This window comes from Ailuropoda melanoleuca, chromosome 10, assembly GCF_002007445.2.
Source record: "Ailuropoda melanoleuca isolate Jingjing chromosome 10, ASM200744v2, whole genome shotgun sequence".
NCBI lineage: Eukaryota > Metazoa > Chordata > Mammalia > Carnivora > Ursidae > Ailuropoda > Ailuropoda melanoleuca.
The window spans coordinates 46,750,951-46,776,446 of record NC_048227.1 but is presented as its reverse complement, the minus strand read 5'-3'; the positions used below and the strand labels follow the sequence as shown (position 1 = coordinate 46,776,446).

Sequence of the window (25,496 nt, the reverse complement as noted above, 5' to 3'; positions counted from 1 at the left end):
GGGACTTCATCAAGATAAAAAAGCTTCTGCACAGCCAAGGAAACAGTCAAAAAAACTAAGAGGCAGCCCATTGAATGGGAGAAGATATTTGCAAATGACACTACAGATAAGAGACTAGTATCCAAGATCTACAAAGAACTTCTCAAACTCAATACACGAGAAACAAATAAACAAATCATAAAATGGGCAGAAGATATGAACAGACACTTTTCCAATGAAGACATACAAATGGCTAACAGACACATGAAAAAATGTTCAAAATCATTAGCCATCAGGGAAATTCAAATCAAAACCACACTGAGATACCACCTTACGCCAGTTAGAATGGCAAAGATAGACAAGNCCAGTTAGAATGGCAAAAATTGACAAGGCAGGAAATAACAATTGTTGGAGAGGTTTTAGAGAAAGGGGATCCCTCTTACATTGTTGTGGGAATGCAAGTTAGTACAGTCACTCTGGAAAACAGTGTGGAGGTCCNTTAAAAAGTTAAAAATTGAGCTACCCTATGACCCAGCCATTGCACTACTAGGCATTTACCCCAAAGATACAGACGTAGTGAAGAGAAGGGCCATATGCACCCCAATGTTCATAGTAGCACTGTCTACAATAGCTAAATCATGGAAGGAGCCTAGATGCTCTTCAACAGATGACTGGATTAAGAAGATGTGGTCCATATATACAATGGAATATTACTCAGCTATCAAAAAGAACGATTTTTCCACATTTGCTGCAACATGGATGGCACTGGAAGAGATAATGCTGAGTGAAATAAGTCAAGCAGAGAAAGACAATTATTATATGGTTTCACTCATTTATGGAACATAAGAAGTAGGAAGATCGGTAGGAGAAGAAAGGGATAAAGAAAGGGGGGGTAATCAGAAGGGGGAATGGAGCATGAGAGAGTATGGACTCTGGGAAACAAACTAAGGGCTTCATAGGGGAGGGGGGTGGGGAAATGGGATAGGCTGGTGATGGGTAGTAACGAGGGCACGTATTGCATGGTGCACTGGGTGTTATATACAAGTAATGAATCATGGATCTTTACATCAAAAACTGGGGATGTACTCTATGGTGACTAACATAATAAAATTTTAAATTTTTNCGAGGGCACGTATTGCATGGTGCACTGGGTGTTATATACAACTAATGAATCATGGAACTTTACATCAAAAACTGGGGATGTACTGTATGGTGACTAACATAATAAAATTTTAAATTTTTATTTAAAAAAATAAAATAAAATAAAATTTTTAAATTTAATTTCTCATTTTTAATAAATATTTAATCATTCATATTTTATTTTCATAACATATTATTTTCTTAAAGACAACCCCCAAATTTTATGGTTTTCAGAGCCCTCCAAATATTGATCTACCTGACCAAGGTAATCCTATGTACAGCTTGACTACATAGACCAATCAGAATTCCATTTTGGAGTGAAAAATTGGGTACATTACTAAATACAAGTTGGGTTCTAGGACAAGGGAGATGAGGTTGGGTGGGCAACCAAGAGGTTCCAAGTCAGGATAAATGATGTAACATAGATTAATATAAATCTTAACTTGAAGTTTTAAAAATATTAGTAAAATATTAATAAGAGAAGAATTATCTGCGTGTATGCAACAGCCAAGCGGACCCTGTGGACTTACTTGCCACATATATGGTTCCTTTTTCCTCCTGATAAAAATACTGTGTCTGATTTTATAATTTTATAAAATAATAAAGAGAAGCATTAAATTAGTCACGAATGTATTTTGCTTTTAATATATATATTAAAGATGTTTGACAGAGATATTCATTTTCTGTATCAATTTCAAGTCAACAGAAACTATATGGAATACTGAAAATAGAATAATTTATATGTGTTTATTGACATTAAAATGGTAGGTATAGGCAGATCACAGGCTACTGCAAGAACCTGTCTTTAGCAGTAGCTGGGCTGGTACCCTGTTTAGGCCTAAGGGGATCAAGAGAAGTTATTGGAACCCAGAGGGAGAGAGTAGAATGCCATTTTCTGCTGCTTGAGTCTTTTGGGTGACTTTTGGTTCCGGGATTAGCCAGTTTGAGGTCACTTTAAAAGGGACAGAGAAGCCAGGAAAATAAACACCCTGACCTCACTCTCTTTTTTCATTTAAACTCCTGCTAGATTTCTCTATTGCCTGAATTCAATAGAAGTCAGAGGAATAAGAAATCATGGAAAAAATCTTTTTCAGAGAAACAAAAATAATACTGCCACTTTATTAATTATCACTGGATTACTTTTGCGTACAGATTTTTTCTCCATTATTTCAGATGGGTTAAATTGTTTTAAGGATATTTTTGTCTTCAGGTTTGAAAAAAGTCTAGCAAATAAAGTAAGATGGTATGAGACATTTCCTTTCCTAGCTTTGCCATGAAAAAAGATGTAAAAGTTAAATTCAAGTGGATATAGGGGAAAATGCTTGAATTGCCCTTATGGACTAACCTAACATCCATCGCTTTGTACCACAGCTAGGTCTGGGATCACATGGCACCTTGTTTTTGAAATTTCTGGCAGCTTTGCCATTGTTGAAAAGAATGAGGTGCCCCTTATCAATTATCCTGCCTCCATTTCTATTTTCCTTTCCTCCCTTCTCTTTCTACTTTCACAAATATTTGAGTACTGACCCAGGGATGGTTCTGATAACATGATTAAACAAGACATGAATGACATTCGGCTTCAAAGAGTTTCTATGCAGTGATGATATGAACAAGCAAAGGGGCAGAGTTATAAAATGTGACAAATGGTGTGGTATAGGAAGTTCAGGTGCTATACAGCACACATGGTGGTGGGCTCTTAATCTAGATTTGTCTTTCTGGAAGAAGTAATACACAAGCTGAGGTCTGAGTGATCAGCAATGCTAAGTAATGATCATCCAGAAAGAAAGCTTAAAAGGTGAAAACAGTGCCAGGCAAGAATCAGTATGAACAAAAACCAGAGGAGTAGGGAGGGAAGAGAACATGAACTGATGGAATGATACTTTTAATTTCCTCATTTTATTTTACAATATCAAAGATAGCTTATTTGATGCTTCTGTTCCTGGAAACAGGTTGTGCTGCATCCCTTGAAATCTGTTCCAGAATCTTTTGAACATTTTATTTTCAATAGAAAAGGTATGCCTTTATAAATCTTCAGTCTATAATAAACCAATTCTTGATCTTTGAGGTGACTGATTATGATTTTCCATTTTATAATGCTCAACACTATTCAAAAAATCAGGGTAAAAGCATCTACTATTAAGTTACTTTTCATCTGAATGTGGACGCCACTGTTGCTCTGTGTTTTTGCTTTAAGCACGGATGGGACAACATCTTCAAGTGCTAGCATCTTCCAAGGCTCATGTCTCTAGCACATGGTTTTCCTCCTAAGTGGAACTTTACAAGCACTAGCCCACATGGACTGTTATAAAGCAGGTAGTTATAAGGGAAAAGTTTTCCTCCAGGGAAAGACATGTACAAATGATATATACTATCCTCCAGCTTAGAAAAGACATGTATAAATGGTATGTACTACCCTCCAGCTTATGTAGGCAATCTGAAGTGGGAGAGCAGAGACTATGCATACACACAGAGAAGCACATTTTTACAGTGACGTTTAGGGTGTTTCCTATGAGATATTCTATGCACATGCTAACAATGTTTACCTAAAAATCAGTTCTCCAAATTTATTTATTTATTTATTATTACCATTATTTTTATTATAACATCAATAGTTTATACTTATTTGGCACATTCTGTATGTCAGGCATTGTGTCTTCTCATTTACTTAAAAAAAAAAAGTCAGGGGTGCCTGGGTGGCTCAGTCAGTTAAACATCTGCCTTCAGCTCAGGTCATGATCCTGGAGTCCTGGGATCGAGTCCCACATTGGGCTCCCTGCTCAGTGGGGAGTCTGATTCTCCCTCTGCCTTTCACCCTGCTTGTGCTCTCTCTCACTTTCTCACACACACACTCACTCTCTCTCTCAAATAAATAAATAAATAAAATCTTTAAAAAAAATTTTTTTTAAATAAAAAAAAAATTAGAGACTTCCAGGAAAGATGGTGGAGTAAGAGGATCCTAGGCTTACCTCGCCCCATGGATACACCTAGATGACACTCTATCAGAGTAACCCAGAAAATGACCTGAAGACTGGCAGAACAGACTCTCCAGAGCCAAATGTAGAGAAGAGTCCACATTAAAGAGGGTAGGAAAGGCAGACAAGTGGTCAGGAGCCAAACTGACCTGCAGGACTGTCCACAGGAGGGAGGGATGCAGGGAGCACTGAAAGGGGAGAGGAGGATACCCCATACCAGGTACCCCAGGCATGAGGGACCTGCGCTGGGAAGATGAATTCCTTTGGTTTTGAAAATGAGAGGACCTTGAATTAGCAAGTTTTTAAAATAAGTGGGGCTTAACACCTGGAATTTTAAAAATCAGTGACTGGGCTCTGGGAGAAGCTGGCAGCGATAAGAAAGAGTCCTTACCCTTAAAGAGACAGTATAACAAATAGCCCCATGGAGATATAACATAAAAGCAGCAGTTTGAAAAACACCTGCGGAATATGGGATGGGGAGATTTGTTTACAAATCTCAGGACATGTGCTGGAGGGGCAAGGATCTTTGGGAGACTTCTCCAGGAACAAAAGAGCTGGCAGGCATGATTTTCCTCCCCAGACCCCCAGTCTAGATATATGGATACCTGTGGGAACCAGTACAGCCTGTGAACCTAGCTTGCTAACAGCGTGCCCCACCCCAGCATTCTTCTGCAGACTTTCTCCCAGCCTGCCCTCAGCCTCTCTCCAAAGCTGCTTGAGGATCCCTCCCACAGCAGATCTGCATAAACCACTAAGACTGTGCACCCTGCCCTTAACACTTCCTCAGCAGGAGTCCATCCAAAGTAGTGTCACAAGCGGCAGTGTGCAAGCAGCATTGACAGGGTCAGCACCACCCCAAAGTGACTCCTGACCCAGGAAGAGGGGAAGAAAGCCAGGCATAGCAGTTTGACTGTGGCCCTGACAGTGGGCTGGGGCAGACACGGGGTCTGGCTATAAGCCCCACCCACTAATGAAAGCATCTCAGGGGATAACATAGGAGGAGCACCCTGCAGTTTGGTGCAACTGCAGCGCTGGCAAATGCCTGGCCTGACCCCATTCAAGACCAAGGTGGCCCCATTATGGCCCATTAACAATATAAGGACCAAACTACACACAACAGGCAAAGAGAACCACTGAAAAAGACTGACAAAAGGCAAATGTGGCTCAGCCACAGCAGCAGGGCACAAGTAACACACATGAGACACCCTTGAGGCACCAGATTCTGGTGAATAGGGGACACTGCACTGCCGGTCACTACAGGACCTCTTCTTTATAAGGCTATATATAGTGAGAACTTCAACAAAGAGATAGAAACTATAAAAAGAACTCATCAGAGTTCAATAACTGAAATTAAAAATACACTAGAGGTAATAAATAGCAGACTAGAGGAAGCAGACAAGATCAGTGACCTGGAGGAGAGAGTAGTGGAAAGCAATCAAGCTGAACAAGAGAGAGAAAAGACTAATAAAAAATGAGAATAGATTAAAAGAACTCAGCAACACCATCAAGCATAATAGCATTCACATTATAGGGATCCGAGAAGGAGAAGAGAGAGAACAGGGAGGAAGAAAATGCATTTAAAGAAATAATAGCTGAAAACTTCCTGAATCTGGGGAGGGAAACAGAAATCCTGATCCAGGAGGCACAGAGAGCCCCTAACAAAATCAACCCAAGGAGGTCCACACAAGGACACATAGTAATGAGAATGGCAAAAAGTCATGATAAAGAGAAAATTTTAAAAGCAGCAAGAAAAAGAAAACAATAACAGACAAGGGAAACCCCATAAGGTCATCAGCTGCTTTTATAGTAGAAACTTCGCAGTCCAGAAGGGATTGGAATAATATATTCAGAGTGCTGAAAGAAAAGAAGAAAACAAGACAAAACAAAACAACAACAACAAAAAAACTACAGCCAAGAACACTGTATCCGGCAAGGCTATCATTAAGAATAGGAGAGAGAGAGTTTATTAGACAAAGTTAAAGGAATTCATAATGACGAAACCATCCCTATAAGAAATGTTAAAGGAGACTCTCTGAATGGAACAGAAAGACCACAAGGAAGAGTAAGGAAAGCAGGAAGCACAAAAGCAGTAAAATTAAGTCTATAAATCTGATCTATAAAAATCAGTCAAGAGTTTCACAAAATAAAAGGGTGTAAATTATAACACCACATACATAAAACAGGGTGGGGGGAATAACAATTTAGTACTTTTAGAACAGGTTAAATCATAAGTGACCTTCAACTTAATTAGACAGCTATATGTATAAAATGTTGTATATAAACCTAGCAGTAACCACAAATCAAAAACTGGTAATAGACAAAAAATAAAGAAAAAGGAATCCAAGCGTAACACTGAAGAAAACCAGCAAACCATGAGAGACAAGAACAAGAAAGGAACAGAGAAGAACTACAAACACAACCATAAAATAAATAACAAAATGGCAACAAGTATGTACCTATCAATAATTACTTTGAATGTAAATGGACTAAATGCTCTAATCAAAAGACATAGTGTGATGGAATGGATAAAAAAGCAAGACTCATCTATTTACTGCCTACAAGAGACTCATTTCAGACCTAAAGACACATGCAGATTGAAAGTGAAAGGACAGAAAATCATTTCTCATGCAAATGGAAGTAAAAGGAAAGCTGGAGTAGCAATACTCATATCAGACAAAATAGACTGTAAAACAAAGACAGTAACAAGGGACAAAGAAGGATACTGTATAACCATAAAGGGAACAATCCAATAAGGATATATCAATTGTAAATATTTGTGGACCCAATGTGGGAGCACCCTAATAAATAACACAGCTAATAACGAACATAAATGAAGTAATGAATAGTAATACAATAAAATAGGGGACTTTAACACCCCACTTACACCTATGGATACATCCTTTAAACAGAAAACCGACAAGGAAACAGTGGCTTCGAATGACGCATTGGGCCAGATGGATCTAACAGATATATTCAGAACATTCCATTCAAAAACAGTGGAATACACATTCTTTTCAAGTACAAATGGAACATTCTCCAGAATAGATCACATAGTAGGCCACAAAACAAGTCTCAACAAATTCAAAAAGATTGAAGTCATACCATGCATCTTTTCCAATCACAATGCCATGAAACTAGTAATCAACCACAAGAAAAAATCTGAAAAGAACACAAAAACATAGAGGTTAAATAACATACTACTAAACAATAAATGGGTCAACCAAGAAACCAAAGAAGAAATTTTAAAAAATACCTGGAGACAAATAAAAATGAAAACAGGATGGTCCAAAATCTTTGGGATATAGGGACAGCTGTCATAAGAGGGAAGTTTATAGCAATATAGGCCTACCTCAAAAGGTAACAAAAAATCCAAAAACAAAACAAAACAACACAAAACCAAAACAAACAAAAATAAAAAACAACCAACATAACCTTATAGCTAAAGGAGCTAGAGAACGAAGAACAAACAAAATTCCAAAACAATAGAAGGGAATAAATAATAAAAATCAGAGAAGAAATAAACAAAATAGAAAACTAAAAAAACAAAACAGTAAAACAATCAATGATACCAGGAACTGGTTCTTTGAAAAGATCAACTAAATTGATAAATTTTTAAAAAAAAAAAAGGAGGTCTCAAATAAAATCAGAAATGAAAGAGGAAAAATAACAACTGACACCAGAGAAATACAAAATATTATAAGAATATTACAAAAAAATATGTCAAACAATAGAACACCCATGAAGAAATAGATGAATTCCTAGGAAAAAATTAACCTCCCCAAACTGAAACAGGTGGAAATAGAAAATTTGAACAGACCTATTGCCAGCAATGAAATTGAATAAGTAATCAAAAAACTCCCAACAAACAAAAATCCAGGACTAGATGGTTTCACAGTTGAATTCTACCAAACATTTAAAGAAAGGTTAATACCTACTCTTCTCAAAGTGTCAAAAAAAAAATAGAAGAGGAAGAAAAGCTTCTAAATATCTTCTATGAGACAAGCCTTAACACTGATACCAAAACCAGATAAAGACACCACTAAAAAAAGAGAGTTGCAGGCCAATATCTACGATAAATATAGATGCAAAAATCCTTAACAAAATATTAGCAAATTGAATCCAACAATAAACTAAAAAAAATAATTTACCAGAGTTAAGTAGGATTTATTCCTGGGATGCAAGGATGGTCCAATATTCACAAATCATTGTGATACATCACATCAATAGGAGAAAGGATAAAAACCATATGATCATTTCAATAAATGCAGAAAAAGCATTTGATGAAGTACAACATCATTCATGATTGAAACCCTCAACAAAGTAGGTTTAAAGTCCACACACCTCAACATAATACATGTTTCATATGAAAAACCCACGGCTAACATCATACTCAATGGGGAAAATGAGAGCTTTCCCCCTAAGATCAGGAACAAGACAAGAATGTCCACTCTCACCACTTTTATTCAACATAATACTGGAAGTCCTATCCACAGCAACCAGACAAGAAAAAGGAATAAAAGGCATCCAAATTGGTAAGGAAGAAGTGAAACTCTCACTATTATCAAATGACATGACATTATGTATTGAAAACCCTGAAGAGTCCACCAAAAAATCTGCTAGAACTGATTAATGAATTCAGTAATGTCACAGAAAATAAAATCAATATATAGAAATCTGTTGCATTTTTATAAACTGAAAATGAAGTAACAGAAAGATAATTTAGGAAAACAATACATGGGATGCCTAGGTGGCTCAGCTGGTTGAGCGTCTGCTTTCAGCTTAGGTTGTGATCCCAGAGCACTGGGATTGAGTCCCACCTTGGGCTCCTTGCTTGGCGGGGAGCCTGCTTCTCCCTCTGCCTGCTGCTCCTCCTGCTTGTGTTCTCTTTCTCTCTCTGACAAATAAAATAAAATCTTAAAAAAAAAACAGTCCCATTTACAATTGTACCAAAAATAATAAGATACCTAGGAAAAAACTTAACCAAAGAAGTGAAAGACCTGTACTCTGAAAACCATAAAACACTGATGAAAGAAATTAAAGATGACACACACAAATGGAAAGATATCCCTCCTCATGGATTGGGAGAACAAATATTGTTAGAATGTCCATATTACCTAAAGCAATCTATATATTTAATGAAATCCCTATCCAAATACCAACAGCATTTTTCACCGAACTAGAACAAATCCTAAAATTTGTATGGAACCACAAAAGACCCAGAAGAGCCAAAGCAATCTTTAAAAAGAAGAACAAAATGAGAGTTATCACAATTCCAGATTTCAAGATATACTACAAACTATAGTAATCAAAACAGTATGGTATTGGCACAAAAACAGACATATAGATCAATGGAACAGAATAGAGTTCAGAAATAAATCTACACATTTATGGTCAACTAAACTTTGACAAAGGAGGCAAGAATATCCAATGGGAGAAAGTCTCTTCAACAAACAGTGTTGGGAAAATTGGACTGCTACATGCAAAAGAATGAAATTGGACCACTTTGCTACACCATACATACAAATAAACTCAAAATGGATTAAAGACTTACATGTGAGACCTGACACCATAAAATTCCTAGAAGAGAGCACAGGCAGTAATTTTTCCAATATTGGTCACGGCAACATTTTTCTAGATATGTCTCCCAAGGCAGGGGAAACAAAAGTAAAAAATAAAGATCAAAATAAAAAGCTTCTGCACAGGAAAGGAAACTATCAATAAAACTAAAGGACAGCCTACTAAGTGGGAGAAGGTATTTGCAAATGATATATCTAGTTAGGGGTTAGTATCCAAAATTTATAAAGAACTTATGCAACTCAACACTCAAATCAAATAATCCAATTTTAAAAATAGTCAGTTGGGCGTTCCGGGATCGAGCCCCACATCAGGCTCCTCTGCTATAAGCCTGCTTCTTCCTCTCCCATTCCCCCTGCTTGTGTTCCCTCTCTCGCTGGCTGTCTCTCTCTCTGTCAAATAAATAAATAAAATCTTTAAAAAAAAAAAAAATAAAAATAAAAATGGTCAGTTGACTTGAACAGACATTTCTCCAAAGAAGACATACAGATGGCCAGCAGACACATGAAAAGATGCTTAACAACACTCATCATCAGGGAAATGCAAACAAAACCACAATGAGATATCATCTTACACCTGCCAGAATTGCTAAAATCGAACACACAATAAACAATAATTGTTGGAGAGGATGTGGAGAAATAGGAACCCTTGTGCACTCTTGATGGGAATGCAAGCTGGTGCAGCCACTGTGGGAAACAGTATGGAGGTTCCTCAAAAAATTAAGAATAGAGGGGCGCCTGGGTGGCACAGCGGTTAAGCATCTGCCTTCGGCTCAGGGTGTGATCCTGACGTTATGGGATCGAGCCCCACATCAGTCTCCTCTGCTATGAGCCTGCTTCTTCTTCTCCCACTCCCCCTGCTTGTGTTCCCTCTCTCGCTGGCTGTCTCTCTCTCTCTCTCAAATAAATAAATAAAATCTTTAAAAAAAATTAAGAATAGAAAAAAAAAAGTATGGAATTACCATATGATCCAGTAATTCCACTACTGGGTATTTATCCAAGGAATACACAAAAACTAATTTGAAGAGATACATGCACCTCTATGTTTATTGCAGCATTATTTACAACAGCCAAATTATGGAAGCAGCCCAAATGTCCATTGGTAGATGAATCAATAAAAAAGGTGTGATATATATTTACAATGGAATATTAGTCATCCATTAAAAAGAATGAAATCTTGCCATTTGCAACAACATGGATGTATGGAGAAAGTATAATGCTAAGAGAAATAAGTCAGAGAAACACAAATGCCATATGATTTTACTCATATAGGGTATTTAAGAAACAAAACAAATGAACAAAGAAAAGACAAACGAAGAAACTGTCTTAACTGTAGAGAACAAACTGATGATTACTGGAGTGGAGGTAGATAGGGGGATGGGTGAACTAGGTGAAGGGGATTGATTACACTTACCACGATGAGCACTGAGTAATGTACAGAATTGTTGAATCACTGCATTTTACACCCAAAACTAATATAACGCTCTATGTTAATTATACCAGAATTTTANAACTAGGTGAAGGGGATTGATTACACTTACCACGATGAGCACTGAGTAATGTACAGAATTGTTGAATCACTGATTGTACACCCAAAACTAATATAACGCTCTATGTTAATTATACCAGAATTTTAAAAAAAATTTAAAAATCACATAAAATTGTGATTTTCATTTGATAGATGTTAAAACTGAGACCCGAGAAGTTAACCATGTCTAAAGTCACAAATCTGGGCTATCAATGAGGCGTCTGACTCTAGGAACTGTACTCTAACGCTATATTGCCTCTTTAAGAGGAAGCAGCATGAAGTAAGTGAATCTGATGACAATCAAAAATGCAATCATGATATCAATGAAGAATTTTTAGAGTATAATGACTGAGAGTGGTTTATATGAAATTAAGCATGATGAATAATTAAAACATTAATTTGCCTTCTGTGTATCGGTATCATTGCAAACTTTGTATTTTCTTAATTTTTATCTTTCATTATATGAAGCATTTAAGTCCTCTGAATATGTGGTGTTTTTCTCTTTCTTATTATCAATAGAGTTTTAGGCGTTGGTGACTCCACCTTTAAAGTATTCCGGAAGCTTGAGTGGCATCTTAAATACAACCATGTGGTAAATGATTTTCTGGAATCCACTTATAGAATCAATTTAGAACTGTGCACACTATAATTTTGAAGTGTTTTCATTCCTGGAAAATGATAATTTTATTTTGGATATTTATGTATGAAATACTTTATGATTGTATGATTCCATTAGTAAATGTACTGCTTCCATCTTGCCAACATTTATCACAAACAAAGATGCCTATCTTTTTGGCATTTTTTATTACTCAATATTTATTATGATTATTGCTATTGATTTTATTAATGCAGTAGCATTCTATTTTTATATAATTTTTGAAACATCTAGAAAATTTAAATTGAAAATGTGAGTAAAATGTACAAATCCTTTTAAGTGCTTCATTTACTAGAGCAATATACATTTCTGAGACCTTTTTATGGGGGGGGAGTAGTAATGTATTTGATGCTTGTACATACTTAGAATACAAAAAATCAGTTCAGGCAAATGTAGAATTATGACTTTTATTATTCTTAAATCTTGTTTTCCAAGGCTTTCAGAAATTGCCCTTTCTAAAGCAAATTATTGATCTCTTTTGATTTTTGGCATCTATCTCTGCATCTAAAAGATTGACTTTCCCCATGCTTAAGAGGATTCATTCTCTTCTGCTCCATATTAAAGCTTAGCTCTTTTCTCCTAATCCCAACCAATTAGTTTTCATACAAGAAAATGCTACATATTCCACATAATACAAGTAGGTAATGTTTTAGTGAATTATCTGCTCCTATACCTTGTATGGTAGCTCTTTATTTAACACATTCTCTTGGAAATGAGAACGCTTTTTCTATAAGAACAAATATATAAGTGAGCTATAATAACTAAAATCTGAGTATAGCATAAAAGTTTTGGCTCCTTTTTTGTATTAGTATTCATAATTCTATGATTATCATTATCCCTGAATGAAAATATAATCAAGAGTTTTGAGGACCTTGTCAAGCAGGGTTAGAATAAGATTGAAGCAAGTGAGGCAAGGGAGGTAATTGGGGGCACAAAATTTGAAGGGACACCAAAATATTCAGTAATGAAGATACAAAAATATTCAATGCAATATTTTTTAAAGTCAATATTAATGCAGGAACATCCATGATGAACAGAATATCAAACCTTTAAATAAAGACAGGATCAATATCACTGAATTTTTCTTTTGCCTCACGCTCCACATGGCATTGCTGTCAAACACTCACTACATGGACTTAATATTCCTAAAATGTAAATATCTAATATTTAAGTATTCATTATCAATTAAAAACCCCAAACAGAACATTTAAAATGACTTAACCTTTCTTCTTGAGCTACTGTAGCATTAATATAACCAAAAATATCAAAACAGCAGATTGAGTACAGGCATTCACCTTGTAGGGTCGTTAGGGACATTGAAATGGAGAAGATGAATTGGAACGGAAGAGTCTAAGAGGGTTTTGGAGGACAGTACTTTTTTGNAGACAGGATCAATATCACTGAATTTTTCTTTTGCCTCACGCTCCACATGGCATTGCTGTCAAACACTCACTATATGGACTTAATATTCCTAAAATGTAAATATCTAATATTTAAGTATTCATTATCAATTAAAAACCCCAAACAGAACATTTAAAATGACTTAACCTTTCTTCTTGAGCTACTGTAGCATTAATATAACCAAAAATATCAAAACAGCAGATTGAGTACAGGCATTCACCTTGTAGGGTCGTTAGGGACATTGAAATGGAGAAGATGAATTGGAACGGAAGAGTCTAAGAGGGTTTCGGAGGACAGTACTTTTTTGAAAGGAGAAGAATGATGGAAATGTGTGACAAGTGTTGAAATAGGGTGGAGGATGCAGGTATTCAGGAGCTCTAGGGAATCCCAGAAACTAGAAATTGGATTCAGAATAGCCTGGAGTGAGAACAGGGGCCCAAACCAGATATCTATGGAACACCAGTGGCTATTTCCCAACTCTACCATTCTGACCCAAAACACGTGCATAACAAAAGGCCATCAGACATTTATTCTAAGACCTAAAAACTCAGGGCACTCCTCCAAGAAAGTGATTCTAGTTTACATGATTATGCTTCTAAATTCTGGCATGCAGCAGGGAGCTCAAAGCCTGATGGACTCTTGCTCAGTAATGGGAAGCTATTCTGCAACCAACTCTGCATAGACAGATGTTCCAATAGGGGCCTGGAATCTGGAACCAGGGTGCCTGGGGTTCAGTGGGGCTTATGAGAGTAAAACGTTTCTCAATGATAAGTGCTCAATTAAATTAGTTGTTTTTATTATAAATTCCCACTCAGGATAGATGTCTAAAGGGAAATAGCCCTAACTGCACAACTATATAGAAAGCACACCACCTTTCTAGAACAGGGTTCAGCAAACTTTTTTTGTACAAGGTCAGATAGTAAGTGTGTGCCATATGGCACACAAGTATGGCTTTGAGTGCCATAATGTCTCTGTTGTAATTACTCAACTCTGTCTATGGCATAAAAGTATCCATAGGCAAAACATAAATGGGAATGGTTCTGTTTGAGTATATTTTTACTACAAAAGTACAAAGGGCCAGATTTGGCCATTGGGTCATAGTTTGAAGAATCCTGTTGCAGAAAAAAAAAAAAAGACTGGCTTTTAAATGTAAGAGTAAAACAAAGGACCACTAGACACAGAAGACGTAGAAGACATTGTGAAAAATCTCCCAGGCATTCCTCCCTCAGTGAAGAACTTGTGGTCTCAGATTCTGGGAGCATCGTAGGCAGATAGACTTTAGCGGCCAGTCTCTTCAGTAGTTGCCTCAGCTGCAGAGTGCCTCAGTCCAAATCACAACCTTTCCTGGGGAGACCTACACTCAAGAACTGATTGGTGTGCGAGTATATGTCTGACCATCTCGGTTCGTCTGAGGATATTCTAAAGAATCATCGTAGAGAGACAGTTGTCCGTGAGGTCAGTGGAGGCTGACTTTGAGCCCGCACTAGAAAACAGCTTCTTTAACTGCTCAGCTCTGCTTTCTTTCCCTTTCTTCTTTTGGTGTTGATGCCAAAGGGCACTCATTAATAAATACTCGGCATGCTAAACTCTGTCTCATAATCTGCTTTCCCAGGAACCCAACTAATGATTGTGGAGGAAAACAGGAATGCTGATAGAGAAAGACCAAGATGAATCCACAGAAAATTTGACCATTCAAGAGAAAGAGAGAACTGAGAGAATAGAAGGGTAAGAAAAATAAAATAAATAATGAATAAAGCAATGTGATCAGATTTTAGAAGATATTACAGCCATGAAATTATAAGGGATCTGTTGAAAAGAAAACCACAGGCCCAAAATTAGTTAGGTTAAGCCTCCAGTCAGTAAACTAAGACTTAATACCTAACCTCACTGCAGTTTCAACCCCTCAGGAATGTAACCTTTAACCAGTCAACATGGAATCTCCTGGACAATTCTGGCAAATTTACTCATTCATCCTTTCTGTTCCCCTTAGGAGGACAACCTTATCTAAACAATGCTTTCCTTGCTAATAAATTTCTTTCTTCCTCATCTTTTAAAAAATACCCTCTCTCTGTCTTTAAAAACCTTTTTTGGTTACCTCAGTGGAGCTCTCCTCTGCTTCGTGGCATGCTGCCTGACTCCTGAATCATTTAATAAAGCCAATTAGTTCTTCAAATATACTCAGTTCAATGTTGTTTGTGAACAAACCTAAAAATAAACTTCACAGATTAAAGAACATAAAATAATATAATAAAATATTTTTTTCAAGAGGAGGTTCGAGAAAGAAAAGAGAAAATGGAGGGCAATAAGATATTAAAGAACTATTATCAGGGATATAAAACAAACCGGCAAACTCTACAGTGGACAATATTTACTTTTCAGAGGCAACTTAAATTTCCTTTATTATTAAATTTCCACCTCAAGGTAGAAAACCTTAATTGGGTATGAAATGGAAAATTCTTGTAGTTTCAATTAGTATTTCCTGATTTCTAATGAGATTGAGCCCTTTATCATTGGCCATTTAGAAATCTCTTGTGAATTGTCAGTTCAAGTTGCCTCCCCATTTTTCTTTTACATTACCTGTCCTCTCTTTATTGATATTTATATCTTGGATATAAGTTCTTTGTTGGTTATGTGTACTGAAAATAACTTATGTCACTCTGTGGCTCGCCCTTTCATTTTTCAGCAGTTTATTTTGATGAATCCAATTTAACAATCTTTTTCTTCATAGTTAGTGCTTTTTTTGCATGTTATATTTAAGAAATTTGCCTACTCCAAGTCTTGAAAATATTCTTACGTTTTCTTCTAGAACCTTTTTTGTTTTGCTTTTTATATTTTCATCTAGAATTGATATTGTGTATGGCATGAGTTAGAGATTATATGTGTATGCAAATGATCCAAAGCCATTTATTTATTTATAAGTCTGTTTATTCTCCCTTTGTGCTGTAGTACCACTTTTGTCATAAATCAAGTGTTCAAACACATGTGAGTCTCTTTCTGGACTTTGTATTACATGCAATTGAAATATTTACCTACCATCGTGTCCATACTATACTACTTATGTCCTCTGAACTTTCTTGATTTTCAAGATTATCTTGGTTATTCTAAATCTTTGGAATAGGTAGGCTTGCAAATTTGCACACATACAAAACTATAGAAATTTTGATTGATATTCCTATAAACAATAGGTCAATTTGGAAAGATTTGGCATCTTTACAATTCTGAGACTTTGATTTATAACTATGGTACATCCCTCCATTTACTTAATTTCTCTCAGTAATATTTTACATCTATTTTTTTCTGCAGGGTTACTGCATATCTTTTGTATATTTAATTCTAGGAATTTTATGTTACTTGATACTATTACAAGTGATACCTTTTTTAAAAAAATCATTTTTGAATTTTAATTGCTAATATACTGAACTACATTTTATTTTTCATATTAAACATATACAAAATGACCTTGTTAAATCCATAGTTGTATTAAGATTCTATACATTCTTTTCTATGTCTGTGTATAAAATTATTACTTATATGACTAATTTTAGTTTTTGTTTTCTTCCTTTATAGTCCTTATACCTTTCTCCACTTTGTCTTACTATGCTCAAAGTGCTTTTTGGGACAATGTTGAATAGAAGTAGTGGTTAAGATCACCTTTAGCTCATTTTCATTTCAGGGGAAAGTTGTTCAGTATTTTACTATTTCACTATATATCATGATATTAACTGATTTCCTGGGTTTTTTGTTTGGTTGGTTGGTTTGGTTAGTTTGTTTTGTCTTTAGACACTTTATCAGCTTAAGGAAGTTTCTTTATTTTGTAATCTACTATCAAATGGCTTCCCTGCATCAGTTGAGATAATATTTTTCTCTATTATTCCTTTATTATATTGATTTACATTGAGTTTTAAATAATAGACGTCCTTGAATATTTAAATGAAATGTTTCTTGTTTACAATATATCATCTTTTGTATATACTGGTGATTTCATTTGCTTTTCTTTTGTTAACTTAGGATTTTCATGCTATGTACAGGAGAGGAGTATGGTATTTTCATTTAACCTCATTTCCTGTTAGGATTCTGTAATGTTTAGGTTGATCTTTGATTTATATCCTGCTGTTATCAATATTTGTTTTCCTAATATTTGGTCAAGTTTTATCCCTTTGCATGCCTAGTGATTTTTTGTTTGATTCCAGACATTGTGAAAACTTAAAAAAAAAAAAAAAACCTTGAAGTACCAGATTATATAATATTCTTCCAGGAAAGAAATGCACTTTACTTTATAGCAGCAGTTATGGTAATGCTTGATTGCTTTAATCCCATCATGTGCTGAGCTTTAATTGAAGTTTACTTTCTGAGAACTGGTCTAGATGTCTTATTCTTACTTTGGTCACATAGCCCTTTTTTAAGCCTAGTCTGTTTATCAGAAACTCTCCTTATCATTCAGCTTTGATCTTTGATTTCTGTCCTATTGCTCCCATAAAATTGCTGAAAGCTTGATAATGCTTTTGCTCAAATTCATATCCTCTTGGCCACAACTTCAAGATCATAGATTCCTTACAGAGAAAAGGTAGTGCAAAATATATGCTCACTTCTATGAATTTCACATCTCTCTGGGGTCTTGGACCCTCAAGTCTTCACAGACTTGGTAGCTTCCTTATACCTTCAATTAATATTTTAAATATTTCCCAGTTTCTTTAGTTTTTTTCTGTAGGTGGCTTATTTTGAAACGAGCTAGTTCTCCATTTTTGAAAATAAAAATTCAGTTATATTCATTGTAGTAAAATTCATAAATAGCTTTCTTAGTACTTTGGTGCTAATTTCAGTAAGAATAATTGTCTCATTTATTTTTGGGTAAAGTCTTAAACATTTACTTGCCATATTGAAGTGTCAACCTATTTGTTTGGTTTTTTTTTAAGATTTTATTTATTTATTTATTTATTTGACACAGAGATAGCCAGTGAGAAAGACAGCCAGTAAGAAAGAGAGCCAGTGAGAGAGAGACAAGCAGGGGGAGTGGGAGAGGAAGAAGCAGGCTCCCAGAAGAGGAGCCTGATGTGGGGCTCAATCCCAGAACACCGGGATCACGCCCTGAGCTGAAGGCAGACGCTTAACAACTGAGCCACCCAGGCGCCCCTGAAATGTCAACCTATTTGTAATTAATTTTTGTGATCACTGTGAAGTAGAGATCTAAATTTATTTTCTTCCTAAATAAAAGCTGATAGTCCCAGTACCACATTATGCTAGTCTGTCCTTTCAACACTAATCCAAAATATTATCTCTGTTCTACATCAAACTAGCATATAAATAACTCTGTTTTCACAAATTGCTTTGTATTCTCTTGCTCTGTTTTTCTATCTTTGAGCCTGTGCAACATCCTCTTAATTATAGAATTTAAGATGAGATATTTGCAGCATGCTTGTATCATTATGAGAATCATTCAAAAAAATGAAAAGTTAAAGATTCAGGAGCGTGGGAGAGTACTTCAAGAGCAATGCCTTTGAATAGAGGCAGCCCCCGTTTCAATAGAATGACACGCTGAATATGTGGGTACAGTTACAGGTTGCTTGGTAGATTTGGTGGTGAAATATGCTAGATTGTATTTTCTTAGTAAAGTTAAAAGGAAGATTGCCAGACATTAGGATGATCAAAGAGGCATGAATATTTGAGAAGACATAAAAAGATACGATATAATAGTGTAGACAGTGGGACAGGGTGGGCTTAGGGCAATGCAATAGGCCTGTTGATTTCTCAAAGCTCATTTAAAAGTAGTCATCATGACTTTGGAGGGTTATTAGTCACCATAGTTATAAGTTTTCTCTAGCCACTGTCAGATGCTCAGTTGTAGCATAGTGTAGGTGGGAGAATTGGATTTAACCAGGGATGTGGTGGTAGAGATGGTAGAAAAGAGAGAAAGCCAGGAGTTGGAAACAGGAAGAAAGAGTGACCTGAGAGGGCAGCTTTTGGTATACAAATGTTACAAAACAGACTGTAAAGGCAGATAAATTTAAGAATATGATAAACACATGCTAACCCATAGACATGCAGCATATGCACAAAATAATTAGAAACTCCAAAAAATAAAATCCAACATAAAACCAAAAAGCAAAAATTCTAGTTAAGAAAACCATGTTCTACATACGGAGTAAACTAAGGTTTGTTTCATCACTGTAAACAATCAATGGAATTCTACAAATGGGAGTTGCAGTGATCTTTATGGTAAGAGTATACCCCATATAGTATTCCAGTGTTATGATACTAGGATAATAACACAACATCTGGCTTTGCAATAAATAATACCTTATGGTTTTACTCATATACTGTTGTTATGAGTTTTCAACTTTAAGAATCAGGAAGAAACATAGAAAACTTCACCGTGATTACCTATTTAAATACACATACTACATTTATATAAAAGTGATCATTGAGTAAGATTCCAGGCAGGAGGGAGGATAAAAGGGTTGAGTCAAGATACAGAATGCCCAGCCTTCATCAATAAATAGAAACATATTATTTAGTGTTAAAAAAGTAACCATTAGTGTAAGCGGATATTGTCTAGCAATATGCTGGAACTGCTCTGTCCTGAAGTGCTAGGGTTAATTATTAAATTTTCAGGAATTTTTCAGCTCAGTTCTCCAGTAGTTTGAAATTAGCAAGTTAGCAAATGCTACAAACTGGGGTCTGTCTTCACTTCAGTGAATCCATTGTTAAAATGTTACATCTCTGATATAACTATGGAACAATTGTAAAGTGGAGGGAAGTAACTTAGATTGAAGTAAATTAAATCTGCCACTTTGAACTCTTATGAAGGAGTAATCTGACAGTTTTGAAATGGATAAATCAAGAAGTACAACCTTAAGCTGTTAGAAAACAGGAAAAGAAAGAAAAACAGAAATGTTTCAAAGAAAGTGATTAAGGATTTACAATCAGGATTAGGAAAATTGGAGTGAGAGATTAATATTCTGTTAGGACATTTTCTTTCCTAGAACCTGTTCCTGGAAGTGCTGCTAGTTGTAGCAAGTGTTACGGCTTCAAGGTTACTTTGTGGGTTTGGGGTGCTGGCTGAGCAGACCCTCAGGGCCGGTGGTCCCATCTGGATTGGGTGTTCCTACTGGTGATGAGCAGGTGAATGGGCTGGAGAGGGAGGTCATGATGGTTGCATGGAGGGGACTGGACCCATAAAATATGCTAGCCCCAAAAGCAGTTTCAGGCACCAAGGAAGACCCTAATTTAGTCCCATCTATTACCAACAAGTGAATAGTAGGGTGCATCTGTGACAAGGATAATAGTATTTTCATCTGGTCCTGGCTGCACAAAAGTGAGACCCAGCCATGCTCTAGCTGTGGAACCCATTACAAGCTGGTGCCCCACCAGTTGGCCGACTAAGTCTTTGCACTAACTTACTCAAAATGTGCTGTAAAGTTTATTCTTTTCTGCTTATCATTGGATTGTCTCCTTCTACAAAAAAAAAAAAAAAACGCAAAACAAAAAAAGGCATTTTCTGTTCTGTATGCTTATTAACACCACACTGCAATTTCTTTAATAAGTTTAAATATATTTACTGTATAATAAAATTATAGATTTATAAATTTAATTTAAAGCCATTTTCCTAGATCTATGAAGGATTCCATGCATCTGGTACTTTCTCATTATTACTGCCAGTAATAATTTAGACATCAGAATTGAGAAATGCACATAAATATGAAATATAATTGCAAATGGTGTCTACCTTCACAGTTACCTAAATCATTTCAGTGGGTTAAGTGCTTTTAGTTCACTCGATAGCCACTTATCAGGCATAAGCATGATGTTCCCGACATCGCCTGGGGAACTCTCATCTTCTCTCCTCCCTGTGGAAGTTCCCATTTATCTTCCTGTATGCAGAAGGTAAGCTGTTGTTTAACAACTGCGGTCTTGACACTAGCAGAACAAAACACAGGCAATGAAGAAATCACAACCTTTCTACAGATAGGTTTCTGATCTTGAACTCCTAGCTAAAATTTAGTTTAGAATGGTATGAAAACTTTACTGTATCTCCCTTGTGTTCAATCTGGATAATTGTTTTTCACTGCTTCCTTCACAAATTATCTGTCCTCTTACCCTTATTTATAGTTTTATTAATATGAGATTATAGAACCTGTTTCTTACAGGGCTCTTCACAGGAAGAAATGCATTTGCATGTTTTTCTCAGTTTCAGGTTAATTCCTATGCAAGTTTCAGTATGAACTAGAGTACATAGCAGAGTTTTAGAGAGAGACTCTTGCTGGGGAATCAAAAAATTTGGTTCAGATATGAGTCTTGATGTGTCAAAATCATATGAAAAGCAGAAAACATATTTTTGTTGTATATTTTACAGTTATAAAAATTATAATGTGTAATTTTGCTTATAAACATATGTGACTTGGAAGAAATGTTAGTAGTTGAAGAAAGAATATAGGGATTTTTTAAAATTATTTATTTATTTATTTATTTGAGAGAGAGAGAGAGAGAGAAAGAGCACAGAGGGAGAGGGAGAGAGAATCCTCAAGCAGATTCCCCACTGACCAGGGAGCCCAACATGGGGCTTTATCCCAGGATCCTGAGATGATGACCTGAGTTGAAATCAAGAGTTGGATGCTTACCCGACCAAGCTTCCCAGGCGCCTCTGTAGGGACTATTTTTAAGTAGGCTTAAAGCTTTACCTTTTGGGGAAGAAAACCTTTATATTTAAAACAACTTAAAAATTTGAAAATTACCTGTGTGTTTCCCTAAAAAGAAACATTAAGTATCATAACTGACTTTTCAAATCTGTGTCCTAAGAAAATAATTCTGAATCTGTGTTCACAGTAAACAGAAACCTGTCACATTCAGCAGAAAAAAATTAAGTTTTCTATTTGGTTGTCAAAGCAGATAAGTGGCAACTGTGAGGCAAGATTAAATTTTATCTTTCCTTGGTGTACAATAACATAGCTAAAATTTATAGGCTAGGACTAGAGTGGAGGTATTATCAATCAATTCTTAGAGTTTAAAATATGATTGTATAACTGAAACAGAGAATATTAAAGATAGAGATTTCTTAATCATAATTTAATCACTCTCCTCCAATTTAGCAGTAATAAAATTGACATCAACACAATAGCAGTGTGTGATTCATTCTCTATTGTAGTACTACAGAAACAGAGGAGAAAAGCAGTTAACTTAGGCTGAAGTGATTTGGGGAAAAAATCTCAAACGTGCTGTCTCTAGTAGTCACCCAGGTAAAGAGTAAAGGAAATACATTCCAGGTAGAAGAGAAAATACATGAATAGTTATTGAGGGTAGAGAGTCTATACCGTTTATATAACCAGTGACAGAAATCCAAAAGGCAACTGGCTTTGACAATAAAGTCATATTTTATGTCACTAAACAAAATGTTACAAAATATAGTGGCCTCCACTTGCGATAGGAATTAGTCTTTGGCTCTGTCCTTTAATGATTTCTAAGCTTTGTGTGTTGGTTTCTTTCCTCAACTGACAACATCTGGCTGCCCAAAGCAGCTGGAAAATGTGTTTCTATGTTGAAATCTAGTAAACAAAAATACTTCTCATACAATATTGGAATGCAAATCTACCAGATTAATTGGGCCATGTGTTCAAACCTGGATTTGCCAGGAGACTGTTAGGAGTTAATTGTATTTAGCTTTGGATCCACTGACATTGGCAAGGGGTTTGGGATTATAATGAATGACCTATACAAATAAGTGTCCCCTTGAATCAAGTGATGGGATTAGCTCCCCATGAATCAGAGAAATTTAGTGGAAAGAAGTGGATGCCTTGGTACTGCAGGTACCACAGGAAGTTTCTACACCTACACATTATACTTCCCACCCCCTCTTCTCTGTTTTATCTTGTTCTTATATCACTATAAGAACTTACATATTATTTTTCTATGTATTTTCTGTCTTTCCACAATGAAATGTGGACTCCATAAAAGCATAGATTTTTCAGTTTTCTAATTGATAAATCTCTAATTGATAGTCAATAAATATGACTTGAAAAAAATGAAAGAATAAATACAAGAAAGGAATCTAAGGCTGCTTTCACAATATGCATGACTGCAGATTTTGTAACCTCTAAAGACTAGGAATGAAGATCATATAATCAAGGTTGGACATGTTAAGGATTACCAACTGTCTCAGGAAACTAAGCTAAAAAGTTTCCCAGGATGCAGATATTTGGTGATAAAATTGGGACAGTGGAAAATTGGGATGACTGGTCTCCCTACTATTGAGCTGCCTGAGAGAAACATGTTCAGAGAGTCAACAGGCTACGGGGTTGTAGAGTTTAAAAGAAAGATCTAGACTGCAAATATGTATTTGTTGAGTCATGAAGATTTAAGTATTATGTGATTTTAAGAAGGTAGATGAGTTTTCCCAAGATTACGCAGATGTGGAAGAGAAAATTATGTTTCTGCCTAATGCCCGGAGTATAGGCTTAAAGGTCTACTGTGCATTTTGTGTTACAGATGAAATGCAAGCCCTAGAAGAATGGTCGAAAGATGACATAGGTCTGTTTCAGCTCATTTTAAGGGTCAGAGTTCAATGGCGTGTTTGAAGCTTCTACTCTCTCAAGATCAGCCAGCTAAGAAGGATTCCAGGCAGAAGTCTTGGTATGAAAGGCAATAAAATATGATGAAAGGGGATCTTAGAACACAAGAGAAGTAGTTCAAAAGCAGGTTTGGTTTCTTGGAGAGGTTAGCAAACTTTTTAAGATGAAGAAATTCTAAGTTGCCCTCAGCTCAAAACTCAGAATGAGCCACATGAAAACCAATGTTTTCTTTGCTGTGCTGGCAGCAGAGCTAGTTGTAGTTGATTCCCAGGTCTGCAAGTTGCATTGTAGGTTTGCAAATAATGTGAGCATTAAATACTAGAGTTTGAGATATTGGAGTCTATGAAATACTGTCAGTGACACTGAGAGGCTTATGGATATATGGATCTCAATTATATCATAAAACACGTCTGGGAATCTGCTGGAAGGCATTAGTGCAAACTTATTTTTTTTTTAAATCTGTCCTTGTCTACCTTTCAGCATTTCTGAAAATTATCTGGTAAGTCTTATATATATTTTGTATAATCCTGTTTGATATTGGATTCTGTTTAAATATATTGGATTCTCAGATATANTTATTGGGTTCTGTTTAAATATATTGGATTCTCAGATATATATTTTTTCTTCCAGTTTTAGCGCTAGAAAGATTCTTTTTTTCAGACTAGAATGTATGGGATTTGGGAGAGCAACTTGAAAGCCTCAGTGGAATTTTTTCTGCACTACAGAAGTAGGGATTAAAGCAGAAGAGGCTATGGTTATTTGAAGTGCTTTCCATCTTCAGAGAAACTTTTTTTTCTAACTGGGTTGTCCAAGTTGGCAGCTGCTAGCTACAGGTGGTTACTGAGCATAGCATGTGGGCTAATTCAACTTGAAATGGGCTCTAAGTATACAATACACACCAAGATTTAAAGACTTAGTAGAAAACAGAGAGTATACAATGCCTCATCAGTTACATTTCATATTCATTTAATACATTTTAAAAATTAGTGTAATACATTTAATTAATTTTAATTTAAATTGAATTGATATGTTAATACTAAATTATTTAATATTGTAAAATGTCTCAAATTTGCTTAAATGTTGAAATAATATTTTGCATCGATTGTGTCATAACAGAATATTAAAATATATTTCACAAGATTATCTTGCTTATTTAATATATCTACTAGACAACGTAAAAATATATGATTTGCATTTGTGGCTCACATTTAATTTCTATTTGTCCACATTGTTCTACACTTTATTTCTTAATCTCTCTCAATTCAACTACAAACACACAATGAAAGAGTGTGTGTGTGTGCGTGTGTGTGTGTGTGTGTGTTGGTAGTATGATTAGCGTTATTAACAAGTTAGTAATCATGTTTTTTTCCCTCATCCATCTAAAGCTTTTATCTGACCCTAAATTTAAAATATTAATAAACACCATTGATATACCATCAAAGCACTTTTGCATCTTTATACATGTAAAATGAATATTAAATAGAGAACATTATGAAGTGGAATTGCTCTTTCATCTCTAAATAGAGAAAATGTTTGTGTATTCTTAACCTTTATACAGCACTCTCTTGAGAAGAGAAAGCAATTTAAAGCATATATTATACATAAGAATTATTATTATTTTTAAAGTTTTAATGTTTTATCTGACTCATTTTATTTATTTTATTTTATTTTATTTTATTTTATTTTATT

The 25,496-nt window shown here is 35.5% G+C and overlaps 2 pseudogenes; both read left to right on the top strand.

Annotated features, from left to right (window-relative positions):
- LOC109491269 overlaps positions 1-20,628 on the top strand; it is a 77,630-nt pseudogene extending 57,002 nt beyond the window's left edge.
- Positions 20,629-21,120: 492 nt separating this feature from the next.
- Positions 21,121-25,496, top strand: part of LOC117804210 — a 9,776-nt pseudogene continuing 5,400 nt past the window's right edge.